Raw genomic sequence first — 11,273 nt, forward strand, 5'->3', positions numbered from 1 at the left:
CCTGCAAACCCCTTGCCTGTGTGTGTTCTGGAGGTGCCACTAAACTTGAGGGCAGCATCAGGAGACACACATGAAAAAAACCTTTTACTCAGATTAAATTATTAAAAACTTTCATTGTCCTTTAACTTATTAGAGACATCTCTACCTGCAAAGAGGTGCAGATTGCACTCTCTAGTCAACAGCTGTCATTCTGTCATATCATCAGATACCCGGGGCTGTTGCTCCTTGAGGTGTCCAGAGAATCACAGCATTTTCCAGTATTGAAAGATCTGAAAGATCACAGTATCCTCATGTCAACTGTGAGACATGAAGTAATTTTCCCAAATCTACAACATTAAGATATGGTGCAATAAGGACCAGATTAAAGGTCTGCACGTTGGCAACCACATTCCCTCCATCTCCTTTACTCCGAAACAGACTCACACACTCACTTTTGCAAATAGTTGTCTTGTCAAGTGGGAAATGAATGCTCGTACAAGGCTCAAACTAGTGAACACCTCACTCACCAGCACAGAGCTGGCTCACAATAGGGACCCAATTAGTGTTTTACACGCAACCAGATCAAACCTTTCAAGTACTAAATTAAAACAATCCTTTAAAGAAGGAAATTGTTTCAGAAGAGGACCTTCATACTGAATCTCTGACCAGCGACTGATGATGCTATGAACTAAGATGCTGATTGGTTCTCCAACACGAGATTACCCAATCCAGGAGCAAGGAAATCAGTAACTTCCTCCCTATAATTTGGAATGTGGGTGGAGTGGGGGTCATAGTTCTCCCTGAGTGAGACTTGTCTGCTCCTCTGGACCCTGGTCCTGTCCTCGTTTCCAGCATGGTGTGTCTGAGGCTCCCTGGAGGCTCCTGCATGGCAGCTCTGACAGTGACACTGATGGTGTTGAGCCCCCCACTGGCTTTGGCTGTGGACACCCGACGTAAGTGCACATTGCGGGTGCTGAGCTACTATGGGGTGGGGAAAATAGGGAGTTTTGTTAACATTGTGCCCAGACCATGTCTGTTACGAAATTGTGACTTTTTTCAGAGATTGTCCATCTTTATCATTGGATTCCCAATTATTTCCACCACAAAAGGAGCTTGGCTACTTGCCGTCTCCATGAGACTGTGTAAGGGGCCTCCATACAGACCATTTCTTTTTCAAATCTACACCAGTAAAACCTTTGCAACACATGTCCTCAGGGTCTTTAGAGGATTTAGAAATAAGGATGCTAAAATAAATTCCCCATACAGCACTTCCCTTTATTATGTTGACTTATGTCAGACAAAAGGAGGCTTTTACTGAAAATTTTGTGGGAGTCAAGGGAATTCAAAGGGTCTCTTCTAGACGATCCTGGGTTATGTCCTCCACAGGAACTTTGATGTTGGCCCCTCTTCCTCATATGTGAGGATGGACCCAGTGGCCTCCCCATTATCTCCTTTCTTTTCTTTCTGAACTCCAATGTTTATAAAGCCTGTATGCCTGTAGCGTATGTAGGTTCTCTGACAGAAGTTATACTTAGTGCTCTTTCTTTCTGATGGGGAAAAATCCCTGGTACTGAAGCTGAGGTCTTTAGTACCTGGAGTCACCTTACGGATACAGAGCATTTATGAGGTATTCTTTGGTGCCTAAGGAACTTAAGGCATCTCTGAAAACTGGCCCAGGTTAGTGTTTATTATGAATATTTTTAACCTTTCCATACTTGTTTCTCCTACATCTCCTACATGCTCTAATTAGACATGACAGAAGAGATTTAACTAACATAGCATAAATTATATGAAATTCTGTTTTTGTAAGTAAAAAATAATCAAATATCAGAAATTTAATAATGTTCAAACTATATACTCTATGTGAGGTTACCAAGACAATGTGGAAATTGTTCACATCTCATAGGGCTGAAAGTCAATGAGCAAGTCCTGGGAACTCATTGTCTTACTGGTGGCTTGTCCTAAATTTCATAGGTTCACTCATGATGCCCTCAGCTTTCCTTAATTAGCCATGTCTGCTTACCTCTTCCTCCAGTTTCTCTCTATTTTTCCCCAGCTATGTTGTCATCATTTCCAGAAATCTCTAAAGCTTGCACAGATCTGTAGCACTATGAGATCCATTGAAAGAGATAATTTTTTTCTTTTTGAAATAGGGCCTGGTTCTGTCACCCAGGCTGAAGCTCAGTGGTGCGATTGAGGCTCACTGCAACCTCTGCCTCCCACACTCAAGCAATCCTCCCTCCTCAGGCTCCAGAGTAGCTGGGAATACAGGCAGGCAACCACGCCCAGCTAATTTTTGTAATTTTGGTAGAGATGAGGTTTTGCCATGTTGCCCAGGTTGGTCTTAAACTGCTGGACTCAAGCAATCCTCCTGCCTTGGCCTCCCAAAGTTCTAGGATTATAGATGTGAGCCACTGTGTCCAGGCCAAAAGAGATGACTCTTAATAAAAAGATTTCCTTTTTCTTAAATCACTGTTTCTTTATCTTGAATTCTTCTTCCAACTAGAAGAAGGAGAAAGAAGAAGTTTGCCTGTATTTCTCACCGGGAGGAGAAGTGGTCTAGTGTGACATCAAAATGAAAGAGTGCTGGAGCTTGAGCCCCTTCTTGCTTTCCAGGATGCCCACGGTGATCAGTTCCCATACCCTGGTTTATTCATGTAAACCACGCTTCTTTTTCTCAGCAGCTACTGTGTACTGGGCTCCATTCTAGGTTCAAATCATTCTATTTGGTTAAGATAGAGAGGGTCCCTACTCTCATGGAAGTTACACAAGCGTAGAGGAGACAGACACTAACCCAATAAGCATTTAACAAAGAAGAAATGTTAGAGAGTGATAGTGCACTAAAGAAAAGACATCAGGTTTGTGGAAAGGGAGAAATGGATTCACCTACTTTAGTCCGAATGTTTAGGGAGCTCTACATGAGAAAGTGACATTCAACTGAGACAACAAAATAAGTAGACAGTGGTGAAGATCTAAGCGACCAAAGTTCCAGGGAGACCGAACTGGGGGAAAGCCCTGGTATGGGAAATTGTGTGGAGGGAGAGAAAGGCTACAGGGGCTGACGTAGAGAAAGTAAGGAAATGGAGAGGCAGAAGGTGAGGTAGGACACAGAGAGGAAGTCAGCAGCCTTATCATATTAGGCTCTGATGTCCACAGTAAAAAATTTAAATTTTATTTTATTTTATTTATTTATGTATTTATTTTTTATTTATTTTATTTATTTATATATTTTTCTGAGACAGGGTTTCATTCTTGTTGCCCAGGCTGGAGTGCAATGGCACAATCTCAGTTCACTGCAACCTCCACCTCCCGGGTTCAAGTGATTCTCCTGCCTCAGCTTCCCAAGTAGCTGGGATTACAGGCACCCACCACCATATCTGGCTAATTTTTTTGTACTTTTAGTAGAGATGGGGTATCACCATGTTGACCAGGCTGGTCTCAAAATTGTGACCTCAGATAATCTGTCTGCCTTGGCCTCCCAAAGTGCTGAGATTACAGGCGTGAACCACTGCGCCCAGACTAAATTTTATTTAAATAGATATGAGAAGATATTGCATGGTTACAAGGAGAGTCAATTTACATTCGATTTTTTTTTTTTTTTTTTTTTGATGGAATCTCACTCTGTTGCCCAGGCTAGATTGCAGTGACACAATCTCAGCTCACTGCAACCTCCACCTCCCAGGTTCAAGTGATTCTCCTGCCCCAGCCTCCTGAGTAGCTGGGACCATAGGCGCATGCCACTACACCTGGCTAATTTTTTGTGTTTTTAGTAGAGATGGAATTTCACTGTGTTAGCCAGGTTGGTCTCGATCTCCTGATCTCATGATCCGCCCACCTTGACCTCCCAAAATGCTGGGATTACAGGTGTGAGCCACTGTGCCCTGCCTATATTCAATTATTAAAATTAATTCTAGCTACTCTGTGGGAATTGGATTTGTGGGGTTCCCAAGAGGAAGACTATTTAGGAGCACAGCAGGGAATTCTCCAGGGAAAACAGGCTGGTGGCTTCATGGAGTGCATTAGTGATAAAGACGGTGAAAAAGATAAAGTGGACAGACTCGGCATGTATTTTTGCTTAGCTTGTTAATGAATTACTGTAAAGGGGGTGGAACAATCAAATTTATTCCTAAGGATTTTGTTTTGGAATAATAAGTGGGTGGTGGTGGTGTTTATTGAGATAGGAACAATTATGGGAGGAAATGACTTGAAGTGGGTGGTTGGAAATAAAATTTTCCTTTAAATTTGAGATGATTGATTGACATTTATATGGAGTAATCAGAAGGTCAATGGCATTTAAGAGACTCATGGTGAGGCCAGGGCTTCAGGTATTTATGTTGGTGGCATCAATACGTGTAGTCCGTTAAGTTTCAGGGAGTGGAAGAGGATATATAGGGAGATGGATTGTGTGCGGAAAAAAGACGAGGGCACAGCCCAGCAAAGGGGGCTGAGAAAGAGCCCAGGGATGTTGGAGAAAAACCAAGAGAACATAATGAGTTTAAGTCAAGGAAAACATTTTTTTCAAGGAGAAGGGAGAGGCCAATTGTGGTGAGTACTGCTAAGAGGAGGAAGAAGTGAGAACGTGGGAAGAAGTGAGAATGTAACAGAGAAGCAAGTGCTGGGTTTGGTGGAGTTGATATTTGCAGTCAATGGAGTATCCAGGTAGGAAACTGGATTGGACTTTTGAAGAGCTAGTAGAAGTGAGGACGAGGTTAAGGTTGACTTTTTTGATTAGAGAGCTTCAGGGAAGGACTGTTCTCTGGGTTCAGGGAACCTGCTGAATCTAAAGGAAAAGGCTAAAAAAGCTGAAGAGAAGGAGGATGACCTGTGAACCAAAGATGCTCAGTCATTATTAGCAAGGAAATACCAGAGAGCCCCTGGGTGCAGTGATGACTACTCATGCAAAGGGTCACACAGCCAGTATTTCACACAGCCAATATTTATTACTGACATAGCATATACCAGTTATTACTCTAGGTAGTGAGAATGGAGTGATAAATAAAATGAATCTGGTCACCATCAGTATATGCCATGTAACATTTTGCAGTGACTGTGTACCAGGCCTATGAAATTCAGTATTCAATTTCAGTAACGATCCTGTTGTATCTGTGGTATTTAAAAACATATACATCTCTGGAATCTAAAATTGAGAGGTTATAAGTAAAACCCAGTATTACAAATGTAGTGCTGGAAATCAGATTGCAGTTTAAATCTGAGCATGTAGAAAGTCCCTTTCTCCTATGTCAGCAGATGCCTTTTGTGTGAGGTTCAGGTATAGTGCATTATTAGACATAAACCAGTGTTTCTGCCCTACATTTTCAGAATGACAATTCTTTATGAAACTAATGGAAGAACAGAAGACAATTGCAAAATTATGATGAAGTTACTAATTGCCTTAGAGTTAAGGAATACAAAAAATAATGTGAGCTGCAGTTATAGGGATCATAAAAGTTAAAATGGGAATGTATTTGAGTGTTTGTTATGTGATCAGTGCTAAGAGGAGTCATCATTTAATTTTACTCTTAACAGTAATCCTGTGAGGATTACACTATTATTAAATGCATTTGATAGATTGCAAAAAGGCTTATGATTGGTAAAAATTGACCCAAGTAGAAGAGATCATGCTTTTATTCAGGTTTTCTGATTCTAGAGTTTGAGAGTTTGTCCATCATTAGTGAGTAGTGACTATATTGTGTCTGAATTATTGACAGAATTTCTGACATTCATATGTACCAGGTTGTTTCTTAGAGTGGGGACAGAGATGCAAGGGCTGCTAGTTCCAATGTATAGGAGAAACTTTCTTTCATTTTACATTTATCATTTTAAAAGTTCTGTATGTCTATAATGGTCATGTGTTGAAGAACACAAGGAAGAATTAAATCACTCCTTCTTCTGAGGTTTGACTAGCAAGTTGGGCTAGAGTTACCAAATAAAATACAGGTTTCTAGTTAAATATGAATTTCAGGTGCACAACCACAATTTATTGGAAATCCAAATTTACCTGGGCATCCTCTGATTTTATTTGCCAAATCTGTCAACCCTAGCTGGGACACATGGACATGGCTTATGGTGCTAACCATGCAAGCCACAGGGACAGCAACTTCACACTTGTTTATTTTTAAACTTTTTCTCTGTAATGAAAGTGCTTAAACAATTCAGGGGTGAAAAGATAGGCATTGTTTGATCCAGGCTGCACACCTCTCTGCCATCGTTTCTAAAGGGCAAAGGGAGATTTCTGCAGGTCTTGCTCACAGTCTGGGGACCTGCTCATTTTTGAAACAGTCTGTATGAGAATGTCATTTTCTTGGTTTCTCCCTTTCTGAAGGGACTTGACTACAAAACCAAGAGTTCTGCCTCTGGTCAAGGCTGGCCATTTGATGCCTGCTAGTATTGTTGGGAGTGGGAAGTTGAGAGAAATGAGTTAGTTGGGGCATTTAACTGGAATAAAATAGCCGTGGTTGTGATTCATTACTACAGAGAGTGGACAAGTGGCAGAGAAATTAAGAAGGAAGATGATGTGAACGATAAATGATATGATTAGTGACTGATGTGGTAAGGCAAGGAAATCAGTAAATCTTGGTTCTCATCAAGTTCATTTTCTGGAAAGATAGCATTGTATTGGGACCAGAATTCTACAAAACATTCTTTTTACATAGGACCAAGATTTCCAACAAATATTTTTTCAATGCAATTCTCTGCTGCTCCATAACTAATAGTAACTTGTTGACACAGATTTTTTCAGATGGTTCACACCTGTGGTTCTTACCTAGGGACAATTCTCCACCCCTCCCTTCCCTCCCATCTTCCTTGGGGAACGTGTGGCAATGTTTGGAACAATTTTTGGTTGTCACAACAGGGGTTTCTTCTGATATTTAATGAGTAGAAGCCAGGGACACTGCTAGAGAACGTACGATGTTCAGAACAGCCTCTGCCATCAACAAAGAATTATCTGGTCCAAAATGTCAGTAGTGCTGAGGCTAAGCGCACTGGTTCACACTGTGCTCTTTCTGAAAATTCTAAACTCACATCTGTTATACACTCACCACACAGTTCAGTTTTTTTATGCCTTATTTTTGCTTGTTTCATTATAAAAAATTAGTTGCATAAATGCAACCATATTCTTGTTGAATCCATTTACTCAATGCAAGCTCAATATTTTCATATTTATTTTTTGCCTTGTGCAAATTTTTCAATATTGTCGGTCATCATTATCTCTATTAACTTTCAACAGTTTGCCCTGGTAAGTCACAAATAGTGATGCTGCTGCAATTATTTCTCACTAACATGCCTCAGATTTCTGTAGTGATTCTACATTTGATGCTATTCACAATGTAAAATGCTTCTATTTATTCATTTCACTTTTACCCACAGGATTATTTTTAAGTGATTTTTGTCATTTTCACACTTCAGACATAAAGACAAAAACATCAAAAATGTATACAGTGGTTTACATCTGTGTATATTTCCACACATATATGTATGTATGTTTACATGTATTGAAACTACAGAAGCACATGTCACCAACAAGAGCTCTGAGACACCTTTGACCACTTACCCTCATCAGATGAGATTTGCCAAATGAGTTGTGGAAACAAGTTTTTTTTAACTGAATTTCTGAGCTTTGTGAATTTAGAAATGCAAAGGAAGGTCTGTGGACATTTACAGGGATCATGGTTTTATTGTCCTCAAAACTCTTTGTTACTTTCCTATTGTCTTTAGTATAAATCCAAAATCCTACCACCACCCCCGAGGCTTTTCAATACCTGGCTTCTTGTGATTTCTCCAGGCTAATCTTTTACCCTGCTTCCCCTCAGCGTCTCTGCTTTAGTGAACTTTCTTCTAGTTTCTTGAAGAAGTTCATCAATTAAAGCTTTTGTACATGGGATTTCCTAAACCTGAAAGTGTGCCTCCCTTTTTGTCTAAACAGACACAGGCTCCACTCCGCCCCCTGGCTCACACCTGATTAACCTGTCAAGTCCCATCTGAACTGTCACTCTTTGGAGGGTCCTTCTCTGGCACCCTAATGTAATTGAGATCATCCTATTATTCTCTGCTCTAGAACTCCTCACTTCTGATATTTCTCATTCCTGTCTAAGCTCTTGTGTGTTTGGTTTTTGTCGATCGCTTTCACTGCTCTTTAATCTCCCCCAGCAGAGTGGAGAGGTCTGTTTTCCCTTGTTTGGATTCCTAGAGGCAGCGCAGGCCAGGCACAAGGTCATCACTAAGAAGTGTTCACAGGGTGAACGCGGTGGGTGCTGTTGAAGGAACCGGTAAAGATGTGGGATACAAGGAGCAGAGAGTGTCTGTGGGGTGGAGGCTCCCAGAAAGAGGCTGTGCGGGCTGCGATGCTGGGCGGATCCTCCTCCAGCTCCTGCATTGAGTTCTCCAGAGCAGGCTGGAGGCAGGGAGGGGGTCCCCAAAGCCTGGGGATCAAAAGGGGTTTTCCCGCATGGTGCCCCAGGCCCCCGTTTGCCTCAGGAAGACGGAGGATGAGCCCCTGGGCTGCTGGTGGGCGGTGCGGGTGGGGCGGGTTAAGGTTCCCAGTGCCCGCGCCCGCCCAGGAGCCCCGGATGGCGGCGTCGCTGTCAGTGTCTTCTCGGGAGGCCGCCCGTGTGACCGGATCCTTCGTGTCCCCACAGCACGTTTCTTGGAGTACTCTACATCTGAGTGTCACTTCTTCAACGGGACGGAGCGGGTGCGGTTCCTGGACAGATACTTCTATAACCAGGAGGAGTACGTGCGCTTCGACAGCGACGTGGGGGAGTACCGGGCGGTGTCGGAGCTGGGGCGGCTTAGCGCGGAGTACGGGAACAGCCGGAAGGACTACCTGGAAGACGAGCGGGCCTCGGTGGACACCTACTGCAGACACAACTACGGGGTTGTGGAGAGCTTCACAGTGCAGCGGCGAGGTGAGCGCGGCGGGGGCGGGGCCTGGGTCCCTGTGAGCTGGGAATCTGAGTGTGTGTGTGTGTGTGTGTGTGAGAGAGAGAGAGAGAGAGAGCGCCATCCGTGAGCATTTAGAATCCTTTCTATCCTGACCAAGGAGTTCTGAGGGCACAGGTGTGTGTGTAGAGTGTGGATTTGTCTGTGTGGCTGTTGTGGGAGGCGAAGCAGGAGGGGGTTCTTCTTATCCTTGGAGGCCTCTGTGGGGAGGTGACAAGGGAGGTGGGTGCAGGGGACTGGAGAGAGAGGAGACCTTGATTGTCCTGGGTCCTTGGAGATGGGGGGAAGGGAAGCGTGAGGTGTATGTGGTTGGGGTGAAGGTTTAGGGGAGGAGAGTTGAGGGGTCTGGAAGGTTTGGGATAATGTGAGGAGGCCAGTTCCAGACTGTCCCTGGCACACACCCTTCATGTAATCTCTGAAATAAAAGTGTGTGCTGTTCGTTTGCAAAAGCATTAGATTAATTTCTAGGGGAATTGAGGAGATCTCTGAGGCACCTTGAAGCTTCTTTGGGTCTAAATTTCTTGCTAGTTTTTCTTTCTTTTTTTTTTTTTTTTTAGTGTGTATATGTTTTCATAGTAGAAATGACTGTGAAAGTAACTTCTTGAATTAAAGTTTTAACACAGTTACTTTTTTGTTATAATGCTAATAGTTTTCTAGTAGTTACATATTATTCTTTCATATGTAATAGTTGTGACACAACTCACCTCACTTTCCCCTTTGTTGACCTTTATTACGACATTCACCAAAAGCTGAAAATGTATGCTTCTGGTTAATTTTTAATTTATATTTTTTATTTGTAATTTCTTTGAATTTTTTTGACCTGTTTATTTGCCAGTTATAATTACTGGTCTAAGAATTCCCCATCGTATTAGGCAGGTAATGGACAATGATCTACTGTCTAATATCTCGAGGGCTTACTATTTTTCTCAGTGACTTTGTGGGTTCTTGTACTGTAAAATTATTAACACTTTATTGATATTTGATTCAGCATTTGCTCCAGTTTGTGGTATATTGATTTTGAAAATTCTTTTCCATGTTAAGAATTTGAACGTTTTTATTTAATAAAATATATTGCAAAATTTTTATTAATGATTTACAATCTATCTTACATCTACCATTTTGTGGTACTATTGTCTCTAGGTTTCTCCTTACTAAAAAAAAATTATTGTATTTATTGAGAGTCTGCTAGTGTCAGGGATTTTCCTGGGCATAAGCACCCCAAGTAACAAGTCCCAGTCACTGCCTTAATCCAAATGTCATTCTGGAAAGAAAAATCATTTCACAATGATAGGCCTAATAATAATTATGCTTGTGTTGCACGGGAGATGCATTGATCAGCTAAATGTAAATATAAGAACTTTCAAAACTAAAATGACATTCCTTAATCCTTCTCTCTGCTTCAGGACTCATGCTTTTCTAGGAACGTAAACATTTGGAGAATCATTTCTGTCTGTCCCACCTTCCCAGAGGCAGAACCATTTCTGTGGTGTTCTAAGGTGTGAGTGCATGGTGGTAGTATTCCTAAAAATTCATATTCGGTTTCCTCGTGTACCCAACGCTGTCCCTTTATCTATCCACATTGCTTTAAATCATATTGTTCTGTCACGGTGTACAAGGATGATAAATAGGTGCCAAGTGGAGCACCCAAGTGTGATGAGTCCTCTCACAGGGGAATGGAGTGAGAAGCTTCTGACCTCATAAATTGAAGGCTACCTTCAGTAATTGTTTTATACATTTTACGTGCATTAATCCTCATGTAACCCCAAGTGGTAAATTAGTATAATTGTCCTTCTTTGTACGTGACAAAGTTGTGACACAGAAGAATTGAAAAACTCTTCCAGGATCAACCAGTAAAAGGCAGACCTTGGATTTGGACCAGGGAACCTGGCTCAGAAATCAGTTTTAATTACTATACTCTTTACTTTCAAAGATTTGTAACCAGTTTGACAATGCATGCCAATTTCAAGCTATGAAGAAACAAACACAATTTTTCACAACATCTCTCAAGTCTAATGGATCCTCACCATCAAGATTAAATTCCAGACTGACACTGTAAGGCCACATGGCCAGCTGTGCTGGAGGCCTGGTCAAGGCCAGAGCCTGAGTTTATAGAGAAGTATTAAAATAGCCAAACAAGGAGACACTCTGTCTTCCTGACTCATTCCCACTATGTTTTTTTCTCCTAGTCCAACCTAAGGTGACTGTGTATCCTGCAAAGACCCAGCCCCTGCAGCACCACACCCTCCTGGTCTGCTCTGCGAATGGTTTCTATCCAGGCAGCATTGAAGTCAGGTGGTTCCGGAACGGCCAGGAAGAGAAGGCTGGGGTGGTGTCCACAGGCCTGATCCAGAATG

General features: G+C 42.1%; 1 pseudogene across 1 annotated transcript in view; it reads left to right on the plus strand.

Annotated features, from left to right (window-relative positions):
- The first annotated feature begins 787 nt into the window (after window positions 1–787).
- Window positions 788–11,273, plus strand: part of LOC105537710 — a 13,176-nt pseudogene continuing 2,690 nt past the window's right edge. Inside the window, exons 1-3 of the transcript XR_001005765.1 lie at window positions 788–932; window positions 8,616–8,885; window positions 11,106–11,273. The exon at window positions 11,106–11,273 is cut by the window's right edge and continues 9 nt beyond it. The product of XR_001005765.1 is annotated as an HLA class II histocompatibility antigen, DRB1-8 beta chain-like (transcript). The remainder of the gene's footprint in view (window positions 933–8,615; window positions 8,886–11,105) is intronic.

Source organism: Mandrillus leucophaeus, unplaced genomic scaffold (assembly GCF_000951045.1).
Source record: "Mandrillus leucophaeus isolate KB7577 unplaced genomic scaffold, Mleu.le_1.0 Scaffold1793, whole genome shotgun sequence".
Taxonomy (NCBI): Eukaryota; Metazoa; Chordata; class Mammalia; order Primates; family Cercopithecidae; genus Mandrillus; species Mandrillus leucophaeus.